Here is a 16,261-nt window from a genome sequence, read left to right on the forward strand (position 1 = left end):
ATATTACTTGAAAAAGTCAGTGGATACATCAATTTATGCTGAATAAAAACAGCGAGGGTAGAAAACAACAGCTGGGTCGTATCCAAACATCAAAGAAACAGTATTTGGCCGCGACCAACCTCACTTTTATTGTTAAGCCGATAACACCGATGAAAAACGCTACTGTGGAAAGCAATATTGATGAAACGCACAAAAACTATAGAAAGTATGTTTTTCTAACTGACCCGCGTACGAACTTTCATTCCTCAGTTTAGTTTTTTAAGTAGGTAATAAAAGTTTGTATGTAACTAGTATGGAACCATTGTGCAGCCGAATGAGTATGCGACTCCGGTCTAATTTCAGGCGAATCGAAATTGACATCGAATGTAAGTATTTCAGAAAAAGCTTCATAAATATAAACTAATCGACCGTAACCGCACTTACTAAAGAAGTTATTATGTCTTTCTAACGCCTTAGGAGGTGAGATGAGCGAGTATTGCATTCAATATCGATAATGATAGAGAACCCTTTCACCTACATATTATCGTATCATGAATATGTAAAGACATTTACATAATATGATGCTGGGAGTACACTTCGTACGTCATTATAGGTTATTATTGGGGATGATTGGCCGCTTTGACGTATCAATAAATGAGGATAAGTGTATAAGACCGCCGCGCAGAAGATTTGGACTCAAATATCGGGGTTTTTGATTCAAGAATTAGTGCCCGGAGTTAGAAAGTTGACACTTCTGTGCCTCATTAAGCACTTAGTTATCAATGAGGTAGCTTTGATATGTATCATTATGTTTTTAATCAATAAATTTATTGGTAAAATTTAATTATTTAGCTCAATAACTTTCCACTGCTGGGCCTCCTCCCGAAATGAGCCTGGGGTTAGACTATGAGTCCACCACACTAGTCGAGTAGGGGACTTCATTAGTATCACGACTAGTTTAAAATTATTTTTGCTTGTGCTGCTATATTTTTAATTACAGTGTATACAACAAACAATTATCAAAGTTTGAAGTTCTAAATACACACAAAGGGTTACCAACTTGTGTAATTAACGGCGAACGTTCAGGTTCTCTGAAACGTTGCACTGGGACTTGTGTTGACTCCACTTTCCAACGCTTTGATATGAAGATGCTGAGTCGATCGACTAAGCCTTTAGAAATATGAAGCTGTTCGAACCGCTTTTGAAAACAGAAATTGTTTCTACGTTTGAGACTCACTGAATATGATGTAGGTGTGGTTTATTTTAAGTACCTATAGTTTCATAGATTCGATAGGCATGAATGTTTTCTGAAAAATATTTCAGTGTTTTTTTTTATTTGAACATGTAAGTCGTAAATCCATACAACTTTGTTTTGTTATTATTTTATTTCTTAACGTTTTACAATGTTTTGATGATGTTGGTTTATACATATTGTAATATTATTTCTGTGCTAATCCTTTACAGACGTTGAAAAGGTATTATTTAAGAAAAATATTTATTTTCTTTTAACTTTATAAACGTTTATCGCAATCTTTAGCTTTGAATGTCCAAAGATAAGCGTACAAAGTTCCGATTTAGGTCCTTCTTGTTTGAATACGAGATAAGGGTTTGAAAAATAGAGCTATCTTTTACAACGGTCCAAAAATATTGTACTATCTACTTTATTTAATTCCGATCTTATAGGTGGGTGTTATTTTAAAATATAAAATTCCCGATATAATCTTGATGGAAAATATAAGGTGCTATTTCTGCCTGATAATTGTTAAGCAACCTTATCGTCAATATTAATTTCGAATATTTTAAAATTTGTTTTGTATAAACAATATTTTGAAAGCAAGTTATTCTTACAACACTATACGACAGTTAGTTAACTTATTTAGTAGGTGTCAGATAATTAATCTGACTGATAAGTGTAACCGCAAATTCAAAAAAAAAACTTTAAGGTTGTTACCTGATCAACAGTCCAGCATCCAGCTTATTGAAAAGTGATAAAATTGGACCTTAATGTATTGCTATAAACAAAAACCGGGCCATACGTGCTTACTTTTACGCCTAAAACAGTTTTTAAAAACAAACGCTTTTTGAAGCGATTCATTGATTTTTTATGTAAATTACTGGCACTGTTCAAACTATTGGTTCAAGCTTCAAAGGGTTTGTGTTTATCCACTCGTGATAGTGACACGTCACACGACTTTATTTAGGATCGCTTTTCCATGAATTTTAGTTTCCATTTTGAAAATAATAGGTTTAAACCATACATCTTGGATAAATTCGTTTTAAAATACCTACATACATTTTCTACCAATTCTCGCTCGTAACTCAGGTAATAAATCATTAATTCGATACGAAAAAGTGCGTATTTTGGCATGCTTCTTTTACTAATCCTTACTGAAATTGCAGAAAATTGGTAAAAAAACTTATTTTTAGCGTTTAATAGCAAAATAATAAAAAGAGAGGCATAGTCTTTAATCTCTGACCTTCTGTGGCCACTGCCTACCTTGATGGGGAGAAGGCGTGATTTTATGTACGTAGGCATGTATTGATTAATCGTGTCAACACGAAAAACTTGACTTAAGAACTCGAGATATGTGGGATGTTTTTCTCAACGTATAACCAAATGACATTTGATTTCCAATACCTAAATACACACACAATTTATCTAAAGTCAAAGAAAGCTGCGTGGGTTTGAATCCGAACCACTTGCGTGGGAGGCCAAACATTCGACTATCTTAGACTGTACTACCTCTATATAGGTACATATACAGAGTGGATAAAATGAAAAAAGGGAAGCAATTTTATATTTATGTACATATTATAGAAGATATTCTTTAATCCTTAAAGAAAACACGCATTATCTCTTAAAAAAATAACAGATTTAAAAGATTTTTGCCAAATTCGATCATATACCAGACATCGAAATTTCAAAAACGTCACAATCTTTCAATAGCGCAGCGTCTTGTCGACGGTTTATATTACTCGATGGTTAGAAATTATTAGTCTAAAAGTGACGATGTATATTATTTTTAGTTTTGAAAAATGTAGATTTTTTTTTCGTAATTAATTCCCATCAACAGCACAAATAATATTTAAAGTAGTTTCTTTCTTGGCCCAATTTCTCTTTAATCAGTAGGTACTTACATCTCCGTTTAGCAGATGTATTTTATTTGTTCCTCCGATCATAACCTAAGTGCGTATTGTCTATAAACTCCACGTAAGCCTTAAAAGGGTCCACATCAAAGAACGCTTGTAAGAATGAAATAAAAGGCTCGTATTCTGAGTTCTTGTCAAGAGTTCCAACTTCCCAAGTGATTCTTGCTATCTACTTTATGTTCCGTTTGCGTATACCTATTACAAAGTACTCTATTTAATTGGATCCTATTAAGTTTGATAATAAAGTTTCTATACAATTAGAAGACATAATTTGGTACTAAAATTTTTTAGTAATTTATTGTTTAAAGTTTAAAAATCTCGATGTATCACTCCTTGGTACCTACCATACCTATTCATAAGGTACCACTAGACGTGATTTAATAGAGGTGTAGGCCTCATTATACCTCAAAATAATAACCGCAAAACTTTTGTTTCTGAGTTTATTCAACAAAAAAATATTATATAAATGATCTATATCAGCACAATTCTCTATCCAAAACAGGTCTGACCTATTTAAAACGAAAAAACAACAGCTCGTGACCGAGATTGATATTTGCTGTACCCTCCCCAGCCCCTAGCTTACGCTCTCAGCCAACGCAAATAAACAAGAAACGTCGTTGACATCGAACGTAGGTACTGCAAACCAACAGAATATAACGACAACCAAAGGGTTACCAGCGGTGAAAAACTCAATTTAGATTTTAAATACATTTGAATTTATGATGTGACAAAATCCTTTGAATTACGAATAAAAATGTAAATAATGCGGCGGCGGAAGGGTTAAAAATGCAGATTGAGGTGCTTCCACGAAGTTTTTGACGAGTTTAGTTGAAAAAATAAGCTTCAAAAATTGTTTAAATTTTCAGAGAAATCTTGATAAAGTATGTAAAGAAAATTCATAAGTCGTAAAATATAAAGTATTGATTGAACATCGAAGATTTTCACGTTAGAGTCCTTACGTAGAGGTATGTAGGTATATAGTATCTGAACGATAGAGACGTCAATGTAGACACCGTCGGATAGTTTTCGCTGTGATAGACATATATTTAAATACAGATATCTAATCATTATAATTATATCTTTAACTTGTCATGTCTAGTGAATGTGATTTGATAGTTTATCTGCATTAGAAGTAATAATTTGTAATAAAAATATGATGTGGGCATGTAGAGATGCGCTAGACAGTTTTCCTTGTTAAGAACTACCGAAGCAGTCAGGAACTTTCCAAAGTATTTTGTTCTTGTTCCGTGGTCTAATTTTACCTTAAAACTACTACACTACACGTAGAAAGTTGAAAGCTTCTCTGAACTATATACAGTTTTTAACAGTTTTAAACGACTGAGTTTGTCCAATTCCCGTACATGAAGTTTCGATATTCTCCATAGGAGAAGTCTGGAATCTATGCCTGGGGTTATAAAACAAGAGGCTCTTTAGTTTAAATACATATAAAAGCATGATTGCTTTTATATTTTCAATATCTAAAATAATTTCTCTCCACGACCCGTCTTCTCTACAATGTGGCAACAGGCAGATAGTTCAGAACGGATTCAGACTGAAGTTTTTTTTACCAAAGTCTTCACGCGGGCAAAGTCACGAAGAAGTTGCAACATTAGAGAAAATCGCAAAAAGAATTTTCAATTTACTTGGAATAAAGTTAGAGTGTAGTATTGCAACGGTCAGTTTGAAATGGCTGGTTTGTTGAAGCAATTACTTTACGTTTTCAAAGGACAGGTGTCGGTGTGAAACTAAAAACTAATTAATCTGGCGACTTGTAACGGAACTGCGACTGTGTTCTTTATGATGCCGATGTTTACTCGATTTATTTACAGTGTTTTTTGTATTGGGTTTGATTTACTTCTGCTTTTTGTAGTAGGGTTGGTTTAATATGTAGCTTTTATATGATAAGATATAACTATAGTATGCAACTTTGCGTAAAAATCATAAATATATGTTACGTAAATGTTTTTTATATTGATTTTTTAAGTGAGCTATCATCCTGCCAATCTTATCAAAGTCTTGATGCAAGAACGGATCTTACTCTACTCTGCCACATTTCTTATATCTAGTTCTTATACGGTTTTGTAAAAGAGTCATGTAACCTGAACCTAATCCGTTTAGATAAACATTTTTTTATATCCCATTAAACTAAGACAGTTGAAGTTTGGCGTTGGATTTAAATATACAGATTACCTTAGGGTTCTCAAGTAAATGGTATTACAGAAGTATATCAGGTTACGTCGTCGCTCTTTCAGCTTTATTAGCTAGCTTTGTTTGCTCGCTTCTTCTCTGTGCAAACTGTTCTGAATAAGGGAAACGGGAGCGTTTTACAGCGTATGCTGTGATTTTATGAGTTAGTAGCCGACCTGCCAGTCATGGGCTCCCCAAATGCAAAGATCGATCGCGGTACAACTTTTTTTCGACATTTGTACCAAACACTATTATATTTATGTCAATTAATAAATTAATTCACTTAAAGTCCTAAAGAACTATCCGTACATACATACTAAAAAAACGATTCAGTAGTTTTTGAGTTTATCACCAACTTGCAGACAAACGCAACAACGGATTTTGTTTTGGATTGATTGTCCAGCGGGGCTTTGTTCGCGTAAAAACATTGGTAAAAAAATTCTATATGGGCATTGCACTTAGCGATATTGCAAGGCAGTTATCAATCGGTAAAAGGTTTTTCTAATAGACTTACCCCCGGTTTCTGAGTAAATTTAACGGTAGTTTATCTATTCAATAGCGTTTTTTTATATGAGTTTATCTATTAAATAGTGTAAAAACACTATTGAATAGATAAACTACCGCTAAATGTACCTCAGAAACCGGGGTCGGTGGTTGCCGAGATTAACGGATTAATATAAACAGCCTTTAGGGATATCTGCAGGAAAAGTCGGGCAGAAGCTAGTTCATATATTTAGTAAGGTAAATCTGTACGTATAAACAGTATAAGTAGACTTGCCTTTTAATTACCGATACATGGCGAGTAAAATACGGGCGGAAATTGAATCTTTCCGTCCGAATAGAGCGTTCAACGTATTCATGAGGGGTATTAACGAACATTGCACTTTCATATCGTTGCTGTACTGTTTATGTAAAATAGTAATAATAATGAGAACATGCTGTATAAGTGTACTCAAATGAAAATGTTTAGTTAGCGAATAATATTATTATTTATTTGTCTGCTGCAGATGGATGAAAGAAGGTTTGTGTTGAAACTAAATAAACGTTAGATAGTGTATAACTAGCTGACCTGCGCGGCTCAGCTCGGCTCATATTTTATTCGAGGAATAAAATGTCGGTTGGTGCATTAGTTAAGAAATGTTAAAGAAATAATTTCTTGCCATGAGTTATTGTTTTATTGGAAATTCCAATAAATTTCCGATAAAAATGTTTTCAATGTTACCTAATAATGTGCAGAAAATTCCTTATAAGTACATATTTTTTTTATTTCAGTTAATTAAAGTAATAGCCACATCATATAATTTTTACCTACAATATTTCAGTAAACCAAATCATAATCGTACAAAAACTCATCACAAACTCCATTAGTATCGCAGCAAAAGGGCAGCAAATTAAAATTAAATACTGCTACATCGGATCGCTAGAACCAAATAAATACGATACTCTTTGAGAACTGCACGCCTTTGAGAGCTCTCAACTCGAAGTACATAGAAAAGGTTTTACAAAGCTTATCAATTAACGAAATTCGAGCCGATTGGGGTCGTAAACAGGCTCTTTACTTTGTACAAACCACTAATTAACCGATATCGGTCTATCGGCTATGATATTGTACCGATAATTCGATACCAATGAGCACAGAATGTTTAATTCGGTTATACGTACTAGGTACTACTTTACATTGGTGAAAAGAGGTTAGTTGTTGGGATTGCCGCTAGATGGCGTTAGTAGTCCGTTTTGTAGCAAGGTGTTTTTGTGCAGGTAACGATTGGATCGTGTTAATCTATACTTATAATAAATCTGTAGAGAGGTCAATTCTGTACATTGAATATATTTAAAAAAAAACCAATGGGGGATGTTTAGTAACGGATACTGATACCGAATCTGCAATTTATAATTTTCTTTTCTGTCTGTCTGTCTGTCTGTCTGTCCTCCGTCTGTATGTGACGCTATCACGTAAAAACTACCGGATAGAATGCACTGAAATTTGGTATATGCATAGATTAAGTAGTGGAGCAGTTTCTAGGATACTTTTTATAGCATAAAATTTCAAAAAAATTTAGAAAATTGAAAAATATACGTAGAAATCGTTTGAACCTGCGTTTCCCTATAGAGACCATAGATGGCGTTACAATCCATTTCACAACATTCGCATAAAGTTAACGCGGCGCCTGCCGTATCGATACCTGTTGTTCGCACCAACCAATAGATGGCGTTATAGCTCGCAACAAAGCATGTTTTTTCTAATTAATTTGTTTTGATGGCTTTATTGTAAAAAAATACCTTTGAAACATGCTATACATTTATAAGATTTTTAAACATAAATGTTGTATGATATATTACACAAAAATGTTGGTTTACGTGGGTCCGGTGCGGTCGGGATATCCTAGATGGCAACCGAGTAATTTCGTTTGTTGTTCGCCGCAACTAACAGATGGCGTTGTTGTTCGAAACACATAACCAAATTAATTGGTTGCATTAAGGAAATAAATTGTATAGCTATGAAACAGACTACGTGGTAAGTTTTAAAAAATAAACAACGGATGATATATAAAAAATAATTACGGGTTACGCGGTTTCGGACGTATCATCGCAAGTAAACATTATTACGCGTGTGAAGAGCTCCGGCGCAGATAGGTCTGTCTGTACCTATTATAATATTCTGAATCCAGACGGGTAAGCAATGGTCAGTCTATAATACAAATTAATTGGTTGCATTAAGGAAATAAATTGTATAGCTATGAAACAGACTACGTGGTAAGTTTTAAAAAATAAACAACGGATGATATATAAAAAATAATTACGGGTTACGCGGTTTCGGACGTATCATCGCAAGTAAACATTATTACGCGTGTGAAGAGCTCCGGCGCAGATAGGTCTGTCTGTACCTATTATAATATTCTGAATCCAGACGGGTAAGCAATGGTCAGTCTATAATAAGGTATTATATTTTACACTGTAAACTGGTACGGATACAGACGAGAGCGGAAAAGAAGGTAACCACAGGAAATCAGGCCTGCCTGAGCCTGTGTCACATTGTGTGCCCTTCGGGTCCCTTTCGTAAATAACCATTAGATGACAAAAGAGTTGTTAGCATTTTTATGTGTATCGAGTGCTTCGCAATTCGCGTGCTCAAACGAATAAGCAACAGTACGAAACTCACGCGAGCGGAGCCGCACGGGTCAGCTAGTAATGAACATAAAGTTCATATGCGTGAAATGAATTCTGTACATTGGTTAGTTTTTCAAGCAGTAAAATTAATAAAGATGTTTTATTTTTAATTTTACTTAAAAGTAATCTCTACTTACTTACAAAATTAGTTGTTTTTTCAGTTTCGAATAACTATGTTTTTCAGAATTCATACAAATCTTTAATTGCTTATTAAGTACTACTACAGGTAAATCACAAATTATTAGGTTAGCTGAAAATATCTATTTTGTCTTAAAAAATAAACAACCCATAAAATCGAGTAACAAACACGTGTACCAGGGTCACAGGGTGTGAAAGGGGTGCACTCAATGAGCGCCATTTTGTGTCCCATTTGTTCACCGACTCGCACGAATGTTCGGCGCGGATAAGCAACTTAATAAAACTAGTAATGTCGCGCGACATCGCCCGATTTTCTCGCACTACTGCGCCAGAAGAATGGTCGCATGCATCGGCGCGCACGACGCTCGAAATACGGGAATAAAATGAGCCGAAATTAATGAAATCGATACTCGTTTGTAGGTTATTGGGGTTTGAGGTAGGTCAGTAGTTTTGTTATAGCGGGCTTTTTAATCACTTAATAGTTTAGCTGACATTTTGTATGGTTATAAAAGCAGTTACGTGCGGGTTTTTTATGTAAATTATTTATATGTACGTGTATGTTTTTCTTTAAACTCGCATAGGTAATATGCACTTAACACAGATTTTGTTCCGTCAAAAATAGTTTAAATTATTCGTATGAAGAACTAGCTGACCCGCGCAACTTCGCTTGCGTCACATAAGAGAATCGTAATTTTCCCCGTTTTTGTAACATTTTTCACTGGTACTCTGCTCCTATTTGTCGTAGCGTGATGATATATAGCCTATAGCCTTCCTCGATAAATGGGCTATCTAACACTGAAAGAATTTTTCAAATCGGACCAGTAGTTCCCGAGATTAGCGCGTTCAAACAAACAAACAAACTCTTCAGCTTTATAATATTAGTATAGATACGCAAAAGTGTATTGGTATTCGGTTCATACATTGTACATACCTTAGAAAAATGGCGACTTAATTAGCTGTAGAAAAAAAATGTACTCAGATCGAAATCACTATAGAGTACCTAATCCATACAAAGTGATTTAAATCTTATTCCTATTTAATAAGAATAAGATTTAGGTAGTATTCTCTGAAGGTTTAGGCAGTAGGTAATTCTCTGATAGACTTATAAAAACAAATCTTGAATATTTAATGTTCACTAATGTGATTTTCTTACAGACAGACAACGAAATAAAGTAAGCTTTCAATTAGACCTTATTATTCGATCATGAATGCTCTTTATCTACTTACGACAACAAACGAGACTGTTTTTGTAAACTAATTCTTTATTTAGTTTGATTTCAATGACATAAGTTAATTTACTAAACAATTAAAATCAAAGCTCTTCACCATTACTCTTTGTGTTTTTATATATTTTTCTAAATAATTTGCATATTTTTTCTTGAACTTTGAGTAATCCTAAGAATAAGAACTTCGTTTATTCGCTAGTCATGTCAATGCAATTAACGTTGATCACAGAGAATTTATCCGTAACACGTCAATACACTTTTAGTTTAAAAATTTAAATTAGACAGTTTATTGCGACGAATAAAGTAAAAACCAGAAAAATACATTTTTACACTAATGCAAACCTACTTTACATAAAAAAGAATTTAGAAGAAGTGAAGTTTTTAAGATTTTCTTCAACATAACAAATTGTAAGTGTAAAGTAACAAGATATATGCCTCCACAATCCCTTTGGGGATTCCAGTCATGGCGCATGGCGGCTTAAATTTCATTATGAAAGTATGAGAGAATTTTTCATATGCATACTGAATAACTGACAAAGACGTTGACGTCATTGTCTTCAGTTATTTAGATATTTTATGGCATGAACATGAAGTCATAAGTAAAACACGCACCGTACATATACATAGTCCTATTACAAAATATAAAGATAAAAACAAAGTTTACAACAATATTTTAATACTTATAGTCATTTAGGGTTTCATGCCGATATCGTTGCACATAGAAAAATGTGGGTTATAGCTATTTGTTTGTTAATTCATTATTTTATTAGTCGTCAATATACTATCAAAATTTTAGTTTATTAGGCTTTCCATTAACACTGCTTAACAATAGGTAATTTTTAACTTAAACTACTTTTACCATGTCCTCTAGACGCACGGAGACGCTCAGCAAAGCGCTCAAAGTACGTTTAAAAGACTTCTGTATAAAATACACTGCAGACAAATGCTTGTGATAGGATATGTATACCTAAAGATAAAATGAACATATAAACAAACTATTCATATAGGTACCTACCCCTGTAAAATTCAAAGTTTTAAATTACTATGTTTATAAATTTACGTTCAATTATAATCCCAGAGATTTAATTTTAAAGCAATATCTTTTACTAAGAACATTTACAAATGTAAATTTTATATTAGAAAATTCCAGTTCTATCAAAATTTAGTTCGGCGTAACTCAAAATTCGAGCTTTAAAAGATCATCCTTTAATGTCTCCAATTAGTACTTAATCCGAATCCAGCTCAATTAATTATACAACTAGTAGAAGTCGTTGCCGTTTAATATTTACATAGTAAAATCGCTCATTTTAAATGTAAAATATGAAAAATTAAGAACAGCAATCACGTAATTAGTATAATGGCCGGGATTTCACGAAGCTCCGGCAAATAGAGCCTATTTAAACGCCTCTGCAAACAGTCTAGCTATTTATTCAGTATAGTACAATTATAAAGTAATTAGTATTTAAAAAGGTTTTATTTTTTACACGTGTTAACCCCGGAGCGAGGCGTGAGGATAATCCCGGAATAGGATAAAGTGGGCTTAGATTTCATTAGATTAAATTGAGAATAAAATGGCAATTTATTTAAATGTAACGAGAGCCGTCCATATTGAGTCTATTTAGAACGTAATTTAATACTCGCTTTAAAATGTTCTTTGGCGTAATTGTGTTAGAAGCCGTGTTTCTGTCTGTTGTAATTTTTCTTATAAAATTATTTTTACTTTGTAACTCTCATATTCCGATTATACATGCCATTTAAAATTCATAAGTTACGCATCATCAATATTTTCAGCCAGTTAAAAGTAACTTCCATTTTTATTGATACCAAAAAATATTTTTCCATTTTGCATTTTTGTTTTATAGTGACATTATTTCTTTAAAATACTATTTGCCAGCATTAATATCTTGCTTTAATTTCTTGTTAAAACACAAACTTTATTAATTCTCTGCATCATCCCAGATGGACTAGTGGAAAATGCCTTTGGCACACAGCTTAGTAGGTATATTTAGTTTAAATAAATAAATGAGTATCATATATCTCAGATAGAACGTTATTTTCAGTGTTAGCTTGATGGATAGGGATTGTTGCGTGTTCAAGAATAAACATACTTTTTATGTTTTCTCATACTTTTATCATCGATCAAGTGTCCCGCAATTTTTTGACGCGCGTCTATTCTGCATAACGTAATAAAACGGAAAGTTATCTCGCGAATCTCATCTTTTTTCCGCTTGCGGGCAAAAGTTGACAGAATTATCACACATTTTCTATGTAGGCATACCTATACGCAGTGGGTAGAATTATAGTACTTGCTCCAAAAAAATTGTGTGAACCCGTATGTAAAGTGTCGCAACAGTTTAAAAATATTCAAAACCATTTACATAAATATACCTATGTATATTTTTTTACTTGTATCTCTATAACTCTCAACTAAATCCAAATATGAACAAGTTCGAAAAGTAAGACCCTAAATTCAAAAAAATATCGCCTGAGGAATGTAATCCGCAAAAAAATAGTAGCTTCAGGCATAGTAATTATCACTACCCCACTTACCGATTGGTACGGTTAATCCCCGAATCAAAGAAAACCCTCATCATTACCAATATAATATGGTACAGCGATCTCACTATCGAAACGAACTGTAATTAAAAAGTAATTAACATCAATTATTGGCCTTTGTAGTTGCTCATGGTTCCATTAAATACTGATGCGTATCGATCTCAGGTTTTAAAGTCCAACGATATAGATTGAAATCTATCTCCTCTGATTAATTTCACTGCAAATTATATTTTTAATTAGCTTATATTCAAAAAATATTTTAATTAACACACAAAAAAACACACTCCACGAAAAATACTGGCACTCACAATAAAAGTCAACACTTTTTAAACTCCGACTCGAAATTCGAACGCAACCGCCAGATCATCCGTGCGAAAAGTTGTCGCGATTTTCCCGCGCTAATTTCAGCCAGTGTTGGGAGTGTTCGCGCCCGTCGTCCCGTGCCGACTGCTCGACTCTCCGGGATGAAAGTCCCGGGCGCATCCCTGCCTCCCGTTACCTCCCGCTGTTTCCCGCTTGTCGCTCTGGATACGGCATTGAGCCACTAGCCTTTGTACCCGCGCAAATTGGATGCGGTTTGTGTTCGTGTGACAGTATGAAAATACTTTGAAATGTTTGTTAAGTTGCACTAATGAGTATTGGATAAAGTTAAGGCAACTACGTGTGGTTAATGAATTATTTAGTAGAGAGAATCTCTTTTTATTTAAGTTTTTTCGTTAACTTTTTCTTCAATCAGTGTTTTGTGTCTAGACTGCAAAGAATAAAGACTAATGAGTTTCGCTCAGATTTTTATTTAAGAACACATTTTAAATTTTAGAGCTGGGAAAATTGCCTAAAATTAGAAAAAGTTGGCAGTTTGTAATTAAGCAATCTTTAAATAAAAGTCGCAAAACACTGACTCGGAGTCTGAATAAAAGTTACCTTCGTAATTAAAATAAAATATTTTGAAATTGAGAAAAAAAAATTATGCATATTATGCATATTAAAATGCATACTGAATGCATTCAAAATCACATTATTTTTAAGTGAAGACCGGCAGCTGATATTTACGTAAGTAATAAGCATATAATATTTTCTTAATAACAAATTTAAACTTAAGAAAAGTAAAATGTTTATCTCAACCAAATACCAAAAACTCGTACATTCAAAGTTCTCATTAGAAAGTTGTTTCGGCGACTGACAAGCCTTTGAGCGCTCTGTCGCAGTTCACCGACGTTAATTCAAATTGTCCTTACTTTTAATTTTAACACGATCACATTAATATATAGAAGCAAACACCTTGAAGTGTCAATTTAGTACATACTAGTTATATACAACAAAGTTACAGAGGTGTCTAATTTTGAACTATTTCATAGAATATAACTCGGCGCGAACTAGGTTATAGAATCTATAGAAATCAAGTCTACAATCACACGTTCTATAGATTACCCATTAATTTAACGGTCTGACAGTTCGATTATGGCCTCTCCACCTCAATTATACCGCTATACACCAACTAAAATTATATCGCTGACAGATGAAACCCGTTCACAGTTTCAGATATCGAGCCGATGTTAATCTTAAATTCACACATCGGCTTTTACTTCCAAAGGTCCCAATTTAACGACCCATAAATATGGCTTTATGAAGACCTATGTATGTAAATTGCTTGCTTTTGATGTTTTTGGTAGCACTTTTCTCCCAATCAAAGGTTTATGAAAATATAAAACTTCTTTGAATTTTCTACATATGATAAACAATAATATGTGAAGGCAAATAATATACGTAGAAATAAAATTCAGTGTAGATTGTTATGAACGATAAAGTCCGATCGCACGCGTGCGGATATCCCGGTCCGGATTTCCACCCTCACTGAGATTCCGCAAACGGTCGTTTTAAATTTTCCGGAACGGACTAGTGTGTTACGGCTCTCAGTTTGTGATTATCAAGATTAATTATTTGAAATGTTTGCTCGCATTAAATCGATATGTGTGTGATAGAAATTCATACCTACGATACAGACGGGTGGATGGAAATCAGACATGTAAAGTTTGTAAACTAGGCCATGGTTTGTGGACAGTAGTCGATAGTGTCATTTCATTTACGTGAAAAGATTTTCCGAGGTTGATTTTCTGATACGATTTTTGAACTTATCATTTTAGCAATGTTAAATGGCCTTATTGCATTTTAACTCTTTCAAACTTATTTGTACTGAAAACTTATTCGTTATTACTCATTTATAGTTTCTTAAAATAGTATCTTATTGCCACTGAATATTTCAAATAAGAAACGTAAAGACGACGTTGATAGGAAAAATAATAAAAGTTATTAGGTAATACACGTTATTTACAACATCGAACAAGATGTAACTTTAATTTCGAAAATTTCCAATTTATCGTTAAAATCCGACGCAATCCGTGAACTTTACACAAGTTGTCGTTTAATTTCGACGCGAACTTTTTCCAGGTAAAATTAATAAGGTTTCCGAATAACAGTCAATTTCAAGTTTCCTGCAAACTCTAAGGTAAATCGAATATTTTCTCTAATAATTTACTTTGGCTCGTAAAGGGCTGTATAAATTTTGCGTAGTACCTTCATAAATTGAAGCGATTTTGTCGATCCTTCATTATTTTGTCATTGAGTAGCAGTTCCATTTTACCCAAGATTTCCCTGCTATGAGCCTCTTGATGAGATGTCCTAACTATATACCGGAAAATAATATAGTAATGATAATTCTTTATTTACAATTACTTTTTGGAGATTCTTATTGTAACAAGTACACAAAATACTAAAATAATATTGGTATATTTACACACATTATTACTATTATTAATATATAAGTTATAAATTATATTTTAGAAATTTCGGGTTTTTTTTCTATACTGCAATCTGTATGTTAACACCATAAACCCTATATCTCTTATAACTTTATGTGCTCAGAACACACTAGCCTTTGTAAACGTATCTATAGTATATAGTTTATAGTATATAGTTCTACTACTACTCAAGTTATCTGAAATCTAACTTCCATCAAATTCAATCACATTAGCAGTAACAAGTAAAACGAGTTTCACCGACAACATGGCCGTAGAACGCGAACCTTTTTACGCAATTTTACCTAAAATAACATGTATTTTACCACAAATAGCGGAAATATAAATAACATTTAAAATCTCATATATTTTCACAGATTACCGCTCCCCGAATCCAAATATATTTTTCATACAATAGCTATATTCATTTGCGAGTAATATCATGATATTTCTACACATATTCGCCAAATAGCGGGCATATTTTAACGGATTATGTATAATTTATCGTGATTTATAAATGAATAAAAATTCCTGGGAATCATATCGTGTTTTATATTGATGGTATTTAGGATAATCCAGAAAAATATTCGATGTATTTTTCTGGGTTTTTTATTTTCAGATTCCAAGTACCAAAAACTCTACGGCATTAAAATTTGAGGTTGGTTTTATCACAATGATTTAATAACCCGTAAGTTATTTCCAAAGATACAGCGAAGATCACGAAAAGTAGTTAAGTGTTCTTCAAAGCTAATTAACTAGAAATAGTGAAGTCAAGTCGTTAGACTTCCCAACATCAGACGACTAAAGCAGCCATTCTTTAGAAATAAACCACACGAAGACACGACACACAACCATCGTAAAGAAAGACTAAGTGCCTATAAACGGAATAAATAGAACCGTAAACCGGTGTACTAGTAATCCTATACAGCAATTTCATTTATCGAATACTTTTAAATTGCTATAAGAAACCAAGCTCTTAGTTCAACATCCCAAGGTAGAATTTATACACAAAGTTAAAGGAAAATCGACCTTAAATCGGTCCCTGGGGCACGCCTAAAATCTCGA

The 16,261-nt window shown here is 33.4% G+C and overlaps 1 protein-coding gene across 5 annotated transcripts in view; it reads right to left on the minus strand.

Moving 5' to 3' along the window:
* Positions 1 to 16,261, minus strand: part of Rab26 (RAS oncogene family member Rab26) — a 95,108-nt gene that overhangs the window by 42,713 nt on the left and 36,134 nt on the right. For 3 of the 5 annotated variants that reach the window (XM_076113232.1, XM_076113230.1, XM_076113229.1), the window contains exon 1: positions 12,713 to 12,920. The exons of 1 other annotated variant lie outside the window; for it this stretch is intronic. The gene's annotated coding sequence lies outside the window, so the exon portion shown is untranslated. Of the gene's footprint in view, positions 1 to 12,688; positions 12,921 to 16,261 lie in introns of those variants that run through there. One more of the 5 variants, XM_076113231.1, reaches the window with a different exon arrangement.

The sequence above is a fragment of the Anticarsia gemmatalis genome, chromosome 4 (genome assembly GCF_050436995.1).
Source record: "Anticarsia gemmatalis isolate Benzon Research Colony breed Stoneville strain chromosome 4, ilAntGemm2 primary, whole genome shotgun sequence".
Lineage (NCBI taxonomy): Eukaryota > Metazoa > Arthropoda > Insecta > Lepidoptera > Erebidae > Anticarsia > Anticarsia gemmatalis.